General features: G+C 43.4%; 1 long non-coding RNA gene across 1 annotated transcript; it reads right to left on the bottom strand.

Moving 5' to 3' along the window:
• Window positions 1-2,790: 2,790 nt before the first annotated feature.
• Window positions 2,791-4,814, bottom strand: LOC310816901. The gene is made up of 2 exons (XR_014554666.1): window positions 4,121-4,814; window positions 2,791-3,723 (listed from the first exon to the last, which is right to left on the bottom strand). It is a non-coding gene; the product is annotated as an uncharacterized lncRNA (long non-coding RNA).
• Window positions 4,815-15,275: the final 10,461 nt, after the last annotated feature.

Here is a 15,275-nt window from a genome sequence, read left to right as displayed (position 1 = left end):
CCGAACAGACCCCTGGTTAAGATAAAGTTCTTGACAGTTAGTTTAATCAGGTGTGTTATGCTTTGCTTGGGCTTGCTCACACTAGGCCCCTTCTCTTCCACACCCAGCAGAAATCCCAATCCCTTTAAAAATCCTGCCGGATTTTGTGTTCAGCTGAGCAGCCTTTAGTTTACAAATCGTAGTACCCACAATGCTCCAGGCCACTCCGAATGATATGGAGGTCAAATACAAATATGTGAATTTTAGAAATACATTTATAAAGGCAACATTCTCATTATCAGGGAGTATAAAATGTGTCTAAGTCACCAGTTTGACAAGGTGGCATCATTCATTGCCAAGTGCCTGGTGCAAATTTCACACACGCAACCAGAACAAGCATGGTGCATCGAACAAATTCCATGTGGCATGCAAGCATGCTCTTTTTTTCCAATGACATCATCGCATAGTGGAGTTGTATTAAAGATCTGTGAGTGTGCTGAAGCGATGCACTTTGGGTAAATTAATATTCAGAGGCCCAGAAAAATACTTTGTTATTCCTCTCAAAGAAACTATCGATGACAATGAAATGTTCTCAATGTTTTTGTTTGTTCTTTTAAAAATCCATCTATCCGCCTGTCTATTTATCTGTCTGTCTATCTAATGAATTGTGTTGCATCTATGTAGGTCTCACAAAGCCTTAAATGTGAGAATTTGTTTAAAGTCTGACCAAAATGTTCTGATGAGCACATTACAAATGCTGTCACCACAATAAAACATGCTGTAGGCTACGTTATTGTCTGTTCAACTTTGCACAAAGAAATAACATATTTGAGAATATACCTTAACATTGTGAACCAGTGGTGGCAGATGGATTGAGTGGTCACTGTTTCGACATCAACAAGCATTTGAGGGAGTGTATACCTATGTTGACCATTAATCTGAGCAAAGGGCAGACCTTCAGTGCTGTCTGCACCTTCTGCATCTGCAGCAGATGAACGATCTTGAGGAGGAAAGACAGATTAGACGAGAGGAGAAGGGGATGCTCTTCTGGAATAATAATAGCTCACTGTTCAGTCCCCTTCATGGGTCTGTTTAGGGGAGGCTGGTAGAGGTAGAAATCAGGAGACAGAATTCCATTCCATGCATTACAATGAGCCCATCCTCGATTGCTACCTCCACCAGCCTCCCTTGCTCAATACTCCTACGCATTTCCCCACCTCCTTTCCCTCATCACTAATAGGTGAAAGGATTGGGTGGATATCATGCAGCAAATGCTAAATGGGATCCTTGGGACGACCCTACCCTAATTCCTGAAACTAACCTTAAAGGGATACTCCACACATTATCTGTAGCACCATACCAGTGTCTACATACACTGTATGTGAAAACTGTGTTTTTCTATGTTCTGTAGTCCTAACCTTAACCATAACCATAACCCTAACCGTTAAGAATTCAGGAGGACTACCAATATATACAAATGGAGACAAAAATTAAGGCTGAAAAATTCCATGATTATGACTCATGACTCTTATTTCTAAGGTTATAATGAGGCACAAGCAGTGGAACTGGGGACGGCAGTTTAACATTGCAATGCTCTTATCATTGGATAAACACCGCCATCTAGTGTTCATCAGAAGTATTTCTGTGCTAGTGGAGGGAGGGGTGTCTATCGCCCTTTCTCAATAGATTCCTCGCGTCCTCTCTTCCGTCTTCCACTCGCTTCCTTATCAAAACGCATTGCATGAGAAGATCTAGATCTTAGATATTATCCTTCAATGATTTCTGAGAAGGAAGCGGTTGGAAGACGGAAGAGCAGACGCGAGGAATCCGGTTTCTAACAATTGAGCAAGGGCCTCTAACCTTTTTTTATCTGAGGGCCTGACATGGAAAAATCCCATCTCACATGAATTTAAGACAATTAACAAGCCATTTGTTCAGCTGTTCAGTTGTTCAACATGGGCTACGGGAACATTCAGTCAGTTCAATTGATCTAATAATAAGGCATTTTTGAAGCCAACATCACACGTATTTAATTGATATCATTGAATTCATTGATGTATGAATGAAACCTGCCAAGGTTCATTGTCAAGGGATAACAAGGGAGGTGCTTTGGGAAAAGTTTGTGTCTGTTTGACCCCGCTTAAGTAGATCCCCAACCCAAATGCTACAGTACAGGTGCCTGGCATGAAGTTCTGGCATATAGTCATAAAACACCGCCACCTCAAGGGACACCAGGGGCCACTAAAGTGTCACCTATTGGCAGAGCCAGCTCAGCTGTGCGGAGAGCCGACCGTAGCCAGGTAGAACTTAATCCTAGCTCCCTCTTGTTACCACGGACGCACAACACGGTGTTGTGTTCTTTTACACCACTGTGTAGTGATAGATAGCTGGCACCAGGATAGAGGAAAGACACTTGGGTACACACACTAGGTGCGAGCAGGAAACTTAACCCCTGGAGAATTGATCGGGGGATTTCGACACCTTCAGCCTGACTCCTTGATGCCGTGTTAAAGGCACAGCGATGAATTAGTAATGCTGACTGACACATTTCTAAATACGGGCGGGTGGGGGAGAGAGATGCACTATAGACTTTGTGATTTGTGTGTTATGTATATATTCTTTCTTTTTTAATGATCCATTGAAATATTCTCCTTGTAGATGTACTACAGGAGAGTCCTTGCCTCAAGGCCAGTCATGGGCATTCCTATGTACTGTATCTTACACCACCAATAGACTTGTTACATATGCCATTTCATTTTTTCGTTATTTTGAATCAGACATGAAATATACAAAATCGAAATTCTATTCTAATTGGATTTTGATCAAAATATTTTATTTTATTTTACATAAATCAAATCAATACAAAGGGTCTGACCAGCGAATTTACAACGTAAAGACAACTTGTATCTGTTTTTCCATGATCCCATCACCTATATCTAATTTCTGAGTTGTTGACACAATGACCAGGGTTATTTGTCTGGTGTCCATTGTTCATGTACAGAGATTATCACCCAGCAAAGATTAAATTTCAGCACTCACAGTGTATGCATGGGTGTGTCTGTGTTTGCCTTTCAGAAACCAGTTGTGTCACTTTACTACACGCAAGATTGGCTTTGATCCATGCAGGTACAGGAAACAAAAGCAAATCTGTCAGACAAAAACTAAAATGCAGTATATGTTTGATCAGACTGAAGTAGTACATTATTCTCATTATCACTTTGTGAAGGGAGACTCCTTAGTTGTTTAAGGTGGTTAGAAAACAATTTATCTTGTTCCTGACACATTTTACTCTTGTAAAATAAGAACAGTTGGCCCAGTTGGTGTAACATACCCAGTTTGACAAGTTTCTGGTGAATGGGCTGAGCTACCAGTCAGATTTCACAATAGGAAATTCACCAGAGTGAATTATAGAAAAAAAGGGCCTTTTCCAAAATAACCTATTGCTGTTATTATTAATCTGTTATTTTAGACATCAATTAAAATGTTGTGCAATTCAAATACATTTACTGCCTTTTTCAAAGAGTTGTTACCACACAATCCACCTTTAAAAAGGTACAATAAATATTGCAGTGTCTTGCAAAACGTTGGACTGAGTTCAAGCTTGCTATCTAATAAACAACCTAATTACACAAACCATAATAAACATTCACAGCATCAGAATAAACATAGCAAGTAGTCTTCAGGAATCCGGCACACAAAGAACTCTCTCTCTCTCTCTCAATTATCCATAGTCCCAGCTAATACCTACAAAAAAGGACAAGAAACATCACCGAAAGGGCAATAAACATTGAATCATCAAACATGAACAAATGTTACAGTACTTATTAGAGAGTCTCATACTGTATAAGAATGTCGTATTATTTTCTTTCAACATTTTTTCACTCCAGGAAGTTCAAATTAGATCAATAATAAAACATTTTTCAAAGAACCTGAGTCTTTCTCTCATGACAAAACCTGTCAGATACTGTAAACACACTTGATGCTGGCAGAGTGAGTGTTTGGTTTCTAGGTGGAAAGTTTCACTGAGAAACCGTTTCACCATCCTCAATTAGTGCATTGTGTTGTAAATGGAGCCTCCGCAGGGCCCAACACTGTGTACGGCAGGAACTCCTCTTCAGACACCTCAATGTTCCCCACGTACCAGAAGACAGAACCTCACTTGGGCAGCAACTCCTCTTCAGACACCTCATTGTTCCCCATGTACCAGAAGACAGAAGCTCACTTGGGCAGCAACTCCTCTTCAGACAACTCAATGTTCCCCATGTACCAGAAGACAGAAGCTCACTTGGGCAGAAACTCCTCTTCAGACACCTCAATGTTCCCCACGTACCAGAAGACAGAACCTCACTTGGGCAGCAACTCCTCTTCAGACAACTCAATGTTCCCCATGTACCAACAAATCCAGAACACCAGGCTTAAGAATATAATGATGGGACCTGAGAAGACGAACAAATCCCAGAAGCTGATGGGAGCGAAGATGCCGATGAAGAAGAGGATGAGGCCTACCAAGTCCATGAAAATGGCGATGAAGAAAATGATCAGGCAGCGGCCTATATACTGTCTGTAGTCCATGGTGGAGAGAGTGAGTCAGCTGTATATGATCCTAATAGCACTTGGGATCAAAAATAAAATGTAAACGTAAACTTAAATTATAACTCTTTATGTGCTATAGTCTATGGTATCTACTTCCCTCCCTACTATAATACAATACGCAAAATACTTCAGATTTATATTTATAATTATTCAACAATATCCCAGCACCTTCTTTCAATGTCACTGCTCAGGTAGAGCGCTGGAGGATGTGTCTGGCGAGAGATTGAAGAGGAGGATCCACTGATGGGTTTTTTAAACAGCGGGCCACATTCCTCTCTTGAGGTTTATCTAACACATCTCACATAGTTCTCATAGCGCAGGCTGAGCCAGAGGAAGAGAAATGTGTTTCCATAATGACGACAACAGATTAAATGTTCAGTCTGTTATCTCTTGTTGCGTTTGTCTGTCTCCATTTCATAAACACACCACACACCTGCACCCAGGGATGGGGGCTTATCTTTGGCCTACAGGTGGGCTCCATGGTTAGGAATATTAATATTCCGATAGAGCCATAATGATTATGATATGTCTTCGGAAACCCTAACACTTGGTTGGGGGCATTTTTAGCAGGTGTGTATAATTTCACATTTCCGTAGGCCTAGATGAGCCACTTAAAAGACTTCAAAGACTAATCCTTCCTTTCACAAAAACTGATTTAAAAAAAAAGAAAGAAGAAGATTACCAAAAAAATCAATAGAATGGGATTTGATGTGACAATTTTTTCCATGAAAAGTACACTCCCCAACAGATTTGAAAGCATAGGATTGGTGAGCACATGGGCGAACACTCGATGCTTTTGGGAGTGCACAAGTGCACCCTTCAGGGAAATGGATGGAGCGTCGCAGTGCATGACTAAGCAGGAAGGACATCCAGTTTGTCTAGCTATTGCTTCACAACAGTCAAATGCAGCTAGCCAATTCCCAGGGGAGGCTTATGGAGGAAGAAATCGGAGGCCTCCTTATTCCATTCCATGCATTACAATGAGCCCATCCTCCAGATTTCTACCTCCACCAGCCTCCCCTTGTCTCACTGTGTGGGTGTTGGGATGCTGTTATCTGCCAGTAACAAGTGGAAGGCAGCTAGGTTGGGGCTATCAACAACACCTGCAGATACACAACCCAAACAGAAAAGTCAGATATCATGACGTCAATACAACCTGACAAAATATAGGCCTAGAGATCTGACAATTTTACTTTTCTTTAGGATATATGTGTTCATGCACTAGACCATTAAACTGTATGTCCTTCAGTCAGTGGAAGTATAGTTTTCATATACCTGCCGATGGTAGAGCACTCAGACAAATTACAATATCATTTTCTAAGAAACTTTATTTACAGAAAATATTTCAAAATAGATACATAAAATTCAGGACATAAAATAAAAGTTATTTATGACTATTTATAAGTTACATTCACAGACAGTCATCATCTGTGCGCAGCCCAAGGTAGCAAAAGCAAAGGGCCCCTCCCTGAATGAGAATAGTCTTCTCTAAAGAAAGTGTCTGTAGTTCATTGGCTAAAAGTTCTCAGTTTGTTAGGAATTTTTAAAAGCAGTGCTTGGGGGGATGGATTCTTCAAACCGGAGTGCCAGATTTCGACCTGCAAAAAAAGACGAAGAAATTAGATTAAAAAAACAAGATGATTTCTCAGTCAATTTATTATACATGCTATGGAATATCTCTAGAGCCGAGACAGATATTTGTATTCATGGGCCAGCAAAGCCACAATATTGGAATAATCTGGCATTTTGCATATCTATCTCCTTTCAGTACGGTATGGCACCAGTCAGTCAGACAGACAGACAGACAGGCAGACACATACATCCCCAGTCTAGAGAGAGAGGGACTGTGTGGTTGTCTGTGCTTACAGGACGTGAAACTGCAGCATAAATCAAAGTACAAAACCATATGATTTGACTTTTGCCCGCTGTTGAACCACTGTAGGTTTAGAACTAATAGACCCAACACTGACTGTTCAGTTCTCAGTCTAAGCTGATAGGGTGAGAACCAGGGGAGGCTGGTGTTATATACCATTCTTCATTCCATTCCATGCATTACAATGAGCCCAATTTCTACCTCCACTAGCCTCCCCTGATGAGAACATTTCAATACTTAGGAATGAGTCAAACATCAATGGACAGTTGGCAATACAATGAGGCCTGTCAAATCATGGTCTGACTGCAAGTATTGCATAATCACAAAACCAATCTTCCTCTGTTACTCAGCACTGTCTGGAATCAGTTAATGTACACTGGGACAATGGTGTTTGCCAAACACATCAGCACTTTGTATGCTTAAGCTAATATGTACTCTAGTAATTTGCTTCCAGAAGTCAAACATATGAAAGGTCATAAATGGTGTGCAGCAGGTTGCTCGTACAATAGCGTTGTTTACTTTAGGTGGTGGCTCGTATTCGTTGGAAAAATGTACAATGATAAATCAAATTACTATTACCATTTAGGAGAAAGAAAAACGTTACAAATTTGATCTTATGGAAGGTAAGTGTAAGATCCCTGTATTGGAGAATTACATTAGGAAACTTGAGAAATACCCTGTTCCATTCAATGGAATCAATAAGTGCTGCCAAGTCCATTAAAATACATTAAGTCCCATTATGCAGTCAAGGCAGCCGCAGCCTAAAGGGCCCTGCATTGCCACCCAGTTAGAAACTCTCCTTAAACTGACGGCTAAAATAATGTTGAGCTGTGAAGGTGAATAGAAATGGCCAAACTCATTAATTAAAAGCTGCCAAGGGCCACTGGAGCTCTTTTCACTGCAGCCGAAAGAAATTAATTCTTTCAGATATTCATGAGCAAGTGAGCAATCAGGACCTGGGGCATCTTGGGTGTCAGAGGGGGCATCTAATCCACTGCCTGGTTTTATAACAATGTATTACCTATTTCATCTGATCATAAGAACATAATATATGACATTCCTTAATCTCAAACTTAATCACAGAGAGAAGAAGAATAGAAACAAAACCTGTTTGAAGAAAGAGTAAATGAGATAAGGCTGTAGGAAATGGGATTGTCCCCTAGTTACAACATTTCCATTCTGTTAATGTCACAACAACAACAGCAACAACAAGACAGACATGATCCCTCATGATTTCTCCAGAAGGAAAAACATCTCAAAGATGAGTTGGTGTCAAGCTGTAAATAATGTTCACCATCATGTTCTGATTTTAAATGTCCCCCCCCCCCACACTGCCTCTGAGCAGACTATTACTTTTAGAAATACAAAAGATGTTCGGAGAGAATATAGGTTAGGGAAATATGACAGGGTGGGAAAGAACATCTGATCAACAACACACTGGGTCTAACAATAGAATAAGCACAACAACGGGAACGGAGGTTAAGGCAGCCTGAGGGACAGTAATGAGTTGTTTTGTTTCCGAGAGGAATACATACCGACTACTCTGTCAGAGAAGCCTTTCCACTTTGCCATCCACAATGCTCTGTAAGTGGTCCTCGGAGTTTTTGAGAATCCCCAACTCAACCGTTTTTGCGGTAGGTGTGTTGTCAAAACGTCGATCGTATCCTCCATTGTCGTGACCCGAGAGGCTGTTGTTTTCCCACGTAATTCGTGATGGAGCATGGACGGGCACCGTTCCGCTCATCGGGTCCTTCCCATTCCCCATGCACTTCTCACCCGCCTGCAGAGTTTTGATCCCGCTTTTGGAGAGCCTCTCTGAAAACTTTCTCGCCCAGTGCGCAAAGTTGTCCAGGGGGCTTTTCTCTAAATCCTCGTGGTAGACTTTTACGTTCCCCGTGTACCACAAAATCCACCAAATCAAACTCAAGAAAATGATGAGTGAACCAGTGTAGATAAGGAAATCTCCATAAAATCGACCATCCACTTTGAGATTGGCGAAAATACCGATTAAAAGAACTGCCAAACCACCCACATCAAAAGCAACAGCGAGTACAAATAACGGCGCACAGTTCCCCACGCATTTCTGAGCCATACCTAAGCCGTGATATGAGCTCAAATAACGGCAGGGAAGAGTTTAACCTGCTTTTCAGGACGCGCATTTCCTCACCTTACACCTGTGGAGCAGCACACCTGTTGATGCAGCGCCGCCTTCCTGTGACGTCAAGGTAAACTACCTGTGTTTGAGGGCCGTCCTCCTTCCTCACTACAACCCTGAGTAGGATGAATTCTGTGGTAAATATCAGTTAATTTAGCACTTTGCCCATTATTTGAAGGTTAGCAGATCCTACATCTGTACTCAAGGGCTATAGACCTAAACACAGAGTATGATAAGTAAGTGGAGGCTGGTGGAGGTAGAAATCGGAAGGATACCATTCCCCATTCCATGCCATGCGTAACAAGGAGCCTGTCCTCCGATTTCTACCTCCACCAGCCTCCACTGCTCCATAGGTTTATCTAGGTAGAGCCAATTACCATAAAGATTACTGGAAACTGGAGAGCAGGGCCTCCCAAACTTGTTTTTGCTCTATAATACGGGTGAGACTAAAGGGACCTTCCTGACCAGTATCCGACTAGGTCAAAACCTAAAACTGGCCCTAACCCTAACCCTAACCCTAACCCTAACTCTAACCTTAACCAAATTTGAAACAATTACAAAATTGTAATCAGTTTGCTGCTCAGGCATGTCCTCTTAGTTTTCCCCCATGATACCCAGCAAGAGATGATGATGGTCCTGTGACCCATGGCATTTACAAGACACTAGTCTTGGGCCTCATGCAGGTTCATCCATCAGCAGCTGAAACGCCCTATTCATGACCCACCACTCTCGAAGAGCATAATCACTCCTATTGCATATAGTATGTATCAGTGGATGCTGGTGGAGATAGAAATCGGAGGATAGGCTCCTTGTAATGCATGGAATGGAATGAGTAATGCATGGAATGGAATACCATTCCTCATACCGTTCCATGCATTACAATGAGTCCTCCGATTCCTACCTCCAGCAGCCTCCACTGATGAACTCTGAACGCTCGTTAAGAGGACTGAGTAAGAGTGGTCTACTTTTTTCTGTTTCTGGAGCCTAGAGTCTCTGTGTTACAATTTGGCTGCTAGAGGGCGCCAATCATCTGTGCAACAGACCCACTGCATGAGGCCCTCCACAGGCCCACCACACTGCATCACATTAACAGGAGCAGTTTGTGATTCCAAAAGCCCACCCCTAATCTCACCTCATAGTGCATAAATGGCATAATGTGATTTCTGTGAACATATACTGTCACACTGTCACCGCACATCTTGTTCTTTTTAATTAACTCCCCAGCACACACCCATTCTCTCTCTCTTTCTCCCTTTCTCTCTCTTTCTCTCTCTCTTTCTCTCTCTCTCACACACACAAGCAAGCTTGCACGCTTGCACGCTTGCACGCACGCACGCACGCACGCACGCACGCACGCACGCACGCACGCACGCACGCACACACAAACTACAATGACCTCCTCCACCCCCAACCATACAGGCATTTAATGGAATCGAAGTTATCTTACTACCTTCCCGTACTGCATTGCAGGGTTCTTGTTCACCCAGTAGTTGATAAGGCGAGAGGGGGATTTCCGGTGTGTCGACATAACAAGGTTTCTTGTTATGTATTGACTAGTCTACCAACAAGGGATTTGTCAAATGGACTGTTACACTACTTTTAATTAGAACGGAGTACGTCTAGAACGTGAGGGGGAGTCTAGTATCATCAATAATCTGAGAAGTTTTTGTATAGCTAGCAGTGGAGGCTAGTGGAGGTAGAAATCGGAGGACGGGCTCATTGTAATGCATGGAATGGCATGAGGAATGGTATCAAATGCTTTTTTACCATTCCTCATTCCATTCCATGCATTATATATCCTCTGATTTCTACCTCCACCAGCCTCCCCTGATCGGTACAGTATGTTTATAAGGAAGGTAAAGCTAGACAGAAATGTAGTCCTGATAGATGAGATACAGTATGTAGGATAATCTGCTCAGCTGCTCATGAGAATTAATTCAACGTCAAATCCAAATAAAACACCTCCAGCACGGAGACTCTTTGGAAGGTTTCCCTTGAGAGAGAAAAGTAAGGATAGAGAGTTCACACTGCTTCTTTTTTCTTTCAACAACTTCTAGAAGGATTAGGGAGTGGTGGACCCGGCCGGCCTTATTCAATAATTGAGATTTGGAAGGTAATTGAAGACACAGATCGATAATATCAAGGGGTTTGTTCTCATTACAGCCATACGCAGAGACTTCCACAGTCATAGCTCGATGATGATGAAGTTGGCCAGATAGTGGAATGCCAGGGAGAAAGAGAGAGATCGCGAAAATGGAACAAATGAGCCCCATTTCACATCTCTGTCTCTCTCATCTGGGCTTCACATCAACCTCCGTTGCGGCAGGTGGTTTGGCCGCTTCACATTTCAAAATGTCAGATCTCCGTGCTTAGAACTCGGGATCTTTCCAGGGAGCCTGACGGTTTCCCGGGCCCTGATTTCCCAGAGGATCGGCAGTCTCGACACGCATGGGCGTCTGCGAGCGTTTAAACAGGCAGACCCCCCCCCCCCTCCCCCCCAGCAACCCACTCCTCCCCCCCCCCCCCCACCTCCTCGCAATCACAGACTCCATACACTCACCCTCTTTTCTCTTCTCCTTTAAGTGCAGTTCATTTCTGCTGTCACCTGTTATGGAAGTGCATGGGGGGATTTGCAAACTTTTTGAAGTAACTCTCGGATGTTTAATAGAATGATGGATACAAGCGAGATTCACTGCAGATTAGATTCTTACGCTGCTTGCCTTGTCTCAGTGTTTGATCACAAGTCAAATGCTAAATGGTTAAGTCATAGAACTTTCAGAGCAGGTCACTATCTTGAATGTCTGGGCTAAATCAGCCAGGAGCCTTCAGAATGAGAAGGTGTAATTTCTGGAGAGGATGGTTTACCTGTTTATTTTAGAGGAGTTTTGAGACCGATTGACACGCACGCACGCACGCACGCACGCACGCACGCACACACAGACGCGCACGCACGCACACACACACACACACACACACACACACACACACACACACACACACACACACACACACACACACACACACACACACACACACACACACACACACACACACACACACACACACACACACACACACACACACACACACCACTGGCAGAGTCTCCAGGAGGTCAAAGTTCATCTCTCATCAGTTGTCATCCAGAGAGGTCATGGTCAAGGTCATCTAGCTCTATTTATAGCCACAGACCATGATGAGTCGCCATTCCTACCGTGCTAGCGGACATGACATCTCTGCTCTTCTCCCCCCACTCTAACTAGCCATTGTCTTCTGCCTTAGTCAGATAAATCAGAGATGGAGAGAGAGAGAGAGAGAGGGGGGGGGGGGGGGGGGGGGGGGGGGGGCGTGGGAAGATGGAGAGGGGGAGAAAGGGAAAGATTGGTCTTATGGCCAATTTGTCCTCCCTAAGGTCGTCATGGCGATTAGGATGGTATGTGGAAGACACAACGCCGTAAATGAGAAGACCGGGCTGTGACTGTGATACATTGTGTGTGTGTGTGTGTGTGTGTGTGTATGTGTGTGTGTGTGTGTTTGTTTGTTACATACTCTAAACGTCCTCTCGATTCCTTTGTATGTCTTGACATGTGAAGAATTGACAATAAAGCCACTTTGACTTTGAACAAAAAAAATAAAAAAAAATAAAAAAAAATAAAGTCTACTGTACAGACACGAAAGCTGACTCAGGTAAGGTCACCCAATACATGAGCCTACTGGCCACATGACCTCTTACGTGTGTATTCCATTTCCTACATGTACTGTATGTTTTCATAATGACGTTTACCACATACAGTAGGGACATTTACTCAAAGTGACAGCAAGCTGATGACTGTCCCTCCCTCTCACGCTCTTCATCAGTGTGAGAGTAGGTGTGATCCAGGGGAGGCTGGTGGAGGTAGAAATCGGAGGATGCATGGAATGGGATCACCAGCCTCCCCTGGTGTGATCTCACACCACAACAGAAACTGACACCTTTAGTGTATTCACTGTTTGACCCTGAAAACCAGACAGGTCAATCACACCTACATAACATATAGCACAAATCTGTTCTTCATTATACGTCGTAAGTACATCAAATATGAATATCAAAGTGGTCTTTAATTATTGTTTTGTGATGAGTGTTCATTAGCCTACACTGACATTGAAAATGGTATTATTTAAAAGATAATGAGGATAACGTATTAGCTGTGCTGATAGTAGTGGACTGAGTGGAATGAGCCTGGTGTAGACTGACCAAGTTAGGGTTAGGGTTAACCTTCTCCCTAGAGGTGGAACACTCAAACATGTGACACATTTTCAGCCTACATTTCAGTACATCCAGTTCTGGGAGCAAGGGGAGGCTGGATGTCTGTGTTGGCTTGAGGCAGGAGAGGACAGGGCTGGGGTGGGGATGCTGCCCTCTTCAACATCACCACACACAGCTGAGCGAGAGAGAGGGAGGGAGGGAGGGAGAGACAGAGAGAGGGAGAGACAGAGAGAGAGAGAGAGAGAGAGAGAGAGAGGGAGGGAGGGAGAGACAGAGAGAGAGAGAGAGAGAGAGAGAGGGAGGGAGGGAGAGATAGATTCTTCTTATCTCTCAGTGCAGCACATGGCAGACTCTTATCTTAGCCAGCAGGTACACATGTGAAAGTTTAATTCATCTTGCCTCTAACTGATTAGGTGTTTGTCAACATCAGCCGCCCCCCCGCCCCCCCCCCCCCCCCCCCCCCCCCCCCCCCCCCCCCCCCCTCCAATTCCTCCTTCTATAGCCATGGGGTACATCTTTGAATATCGACTTTTACTTCAGCAGTTTGTTCAGTTTGATTCCTCCCACATCGAGTCAAGCTTCCCCTACAGCTAATGGAGCATCTCAAGCTTGCTGTGCCGTACACTGGCTTCTCAGCAAGGCCAGTATTTAATGATTGACTTGTATGTAGCATTATGTCACTACCTAGTTTACTGGTCATCTCTGGTACGCTGGGGAACCCTTGGGTACATTCTCTTATTAGAAAGAATACAGCTGCAAATCAGGGGGGGCTGGTGGAGGTAGAGATCGGAGGACAGGCTCATTGTAATGCATGGAACGAAATGAGGAATGGTGTCATGGTATCCAACGTGTGTTTGATACCATTCCTCATTCCATTGCATGCATTACAATGAGCCCGTCCTCCGATTTCTACCTCCACTAGCCTCCACTGTTGCAAATAGAAGGAGCCATGCAAGGGCCCATCCCAGGGTATTTGTCACTGCACCCAAATGATTATTTTCAGTTATTGGCACAAACGTCACACCAGCATCCTTTTTATGGGCAAATATCTGGGCTGTTAAAAAAAAAAAAAAAAGACTTAAATGCATCTTCAATATGTCATTAAAAAACGATCAGCTGCGTCCTTGGCAGGAGCCAGTTTGTGTAATTGGATTACTAATGGGAACCACAAATGAATCCTGAGGTATTGGAGCTTAGGACATATAGTATTGTCTCAATAGAAGTGTTTTTTTATTCGGATGCAGTTGGCTTATGGGGGTGTGGCGGGGGAGGGGGAGGGGGAGGGGTGTGTAGAGGGGGAATGGGGGGGGGGGGGAATAAGTGCTATAAATCATGTCATTGTCGTAGAAGTAAGGAGTCATTACATTTTTCAAATGACTGAATTTTAGATAACCCCAGTCCCAACCCCTTTACAAACGGACTCCGGGACAATACGGCAATGTCTCATTAATTTGATCCAATGAATTATTTTCCCGTGAAAAACGATTTGGTGTTGAAGCTATGGTGGGAATTGTAAGTGTTGGTAGACAACCAAATATCAAGACTTGCATTACAATTACCAATATAGGCATTCCATTCGGATCATTGTTTCACATAAGGCCGCTACGAAAGGTTGATTTATCGGGCTCATAAACTTCCAAACTGCGTTCTGAATTTAAACAACAGTACCATTATTTTAGCTATATCAACTGACTAAATCTGTCCAATGAAAGTTTAGTATGCCATCCCAAGTTCTTCATAAGCAACACTTTACAGGGTATTGGTTCATTCAGTGAAAAATGGACACATCCTCTCTCTGAAAACATTCTCATATCATCTCCTATCTCCTGTTGTTATCCCTTTGCCAACTCAGTGAAAGTGTTGATCAGTCTGTAGCCCAGGCTTGATTCTCCATGCCTGCAGGCAGCAATAAAGCCAGCGCCGTGTTTCTCAGACTGAAACCCTCTACCCTTCCTGCCCTCTCTCTGCCACAGAGGCCATATCATTATCCTCACAAGCAACAAAATAGCTTTTTCAATCTCGCTGCTGGAGCTTTTTTTCTCTCTCCCCACAGCCTCTATCAGGCTTCTTCCTGGTAGACACTTAAGTGCAAAAAGTGCACTTTTGATGAATCTGCCACTGTTGTCGTTCACACTCTAAAAGACATGGCGATGGGAGCGCCACGCTGAGGCGGGTAGCAGGGACGGAGGGAGTGACTGACATAAGCTATTTCAAACAGTCTGTCGTCGCGGAATCTTGCTTTTTTTTTTTAAGACAACATGATCTGCTACGTATCCTGTGAGCTTAGGCGAGAGTGACAGGAGAATTGTCAGAAAAAAAAGACAAGGATATCTGGTTGCAATCTTGAAAGTAATTGATGCGTGATGTTCACATGTATGAAAGCAGGGCTGTGGTTCTGTTTTTCAGGAATCGTACAGAACCAAGCTGACACA

This window comes from Argentina silus (genome assembly GCF_951799395.1).
Source record: "Argentina silus genome assembly, chromosome: 16".
Taxonomy (NCBI): Eukaryota; Metazoa; Chordata; class Actinopteri; order Argentiniformes; family Argentinidae; genus Argentina; species Argentina silus.
This window is presented reverse-complemented; position numbering and strand designations above follow the sequence as displayed.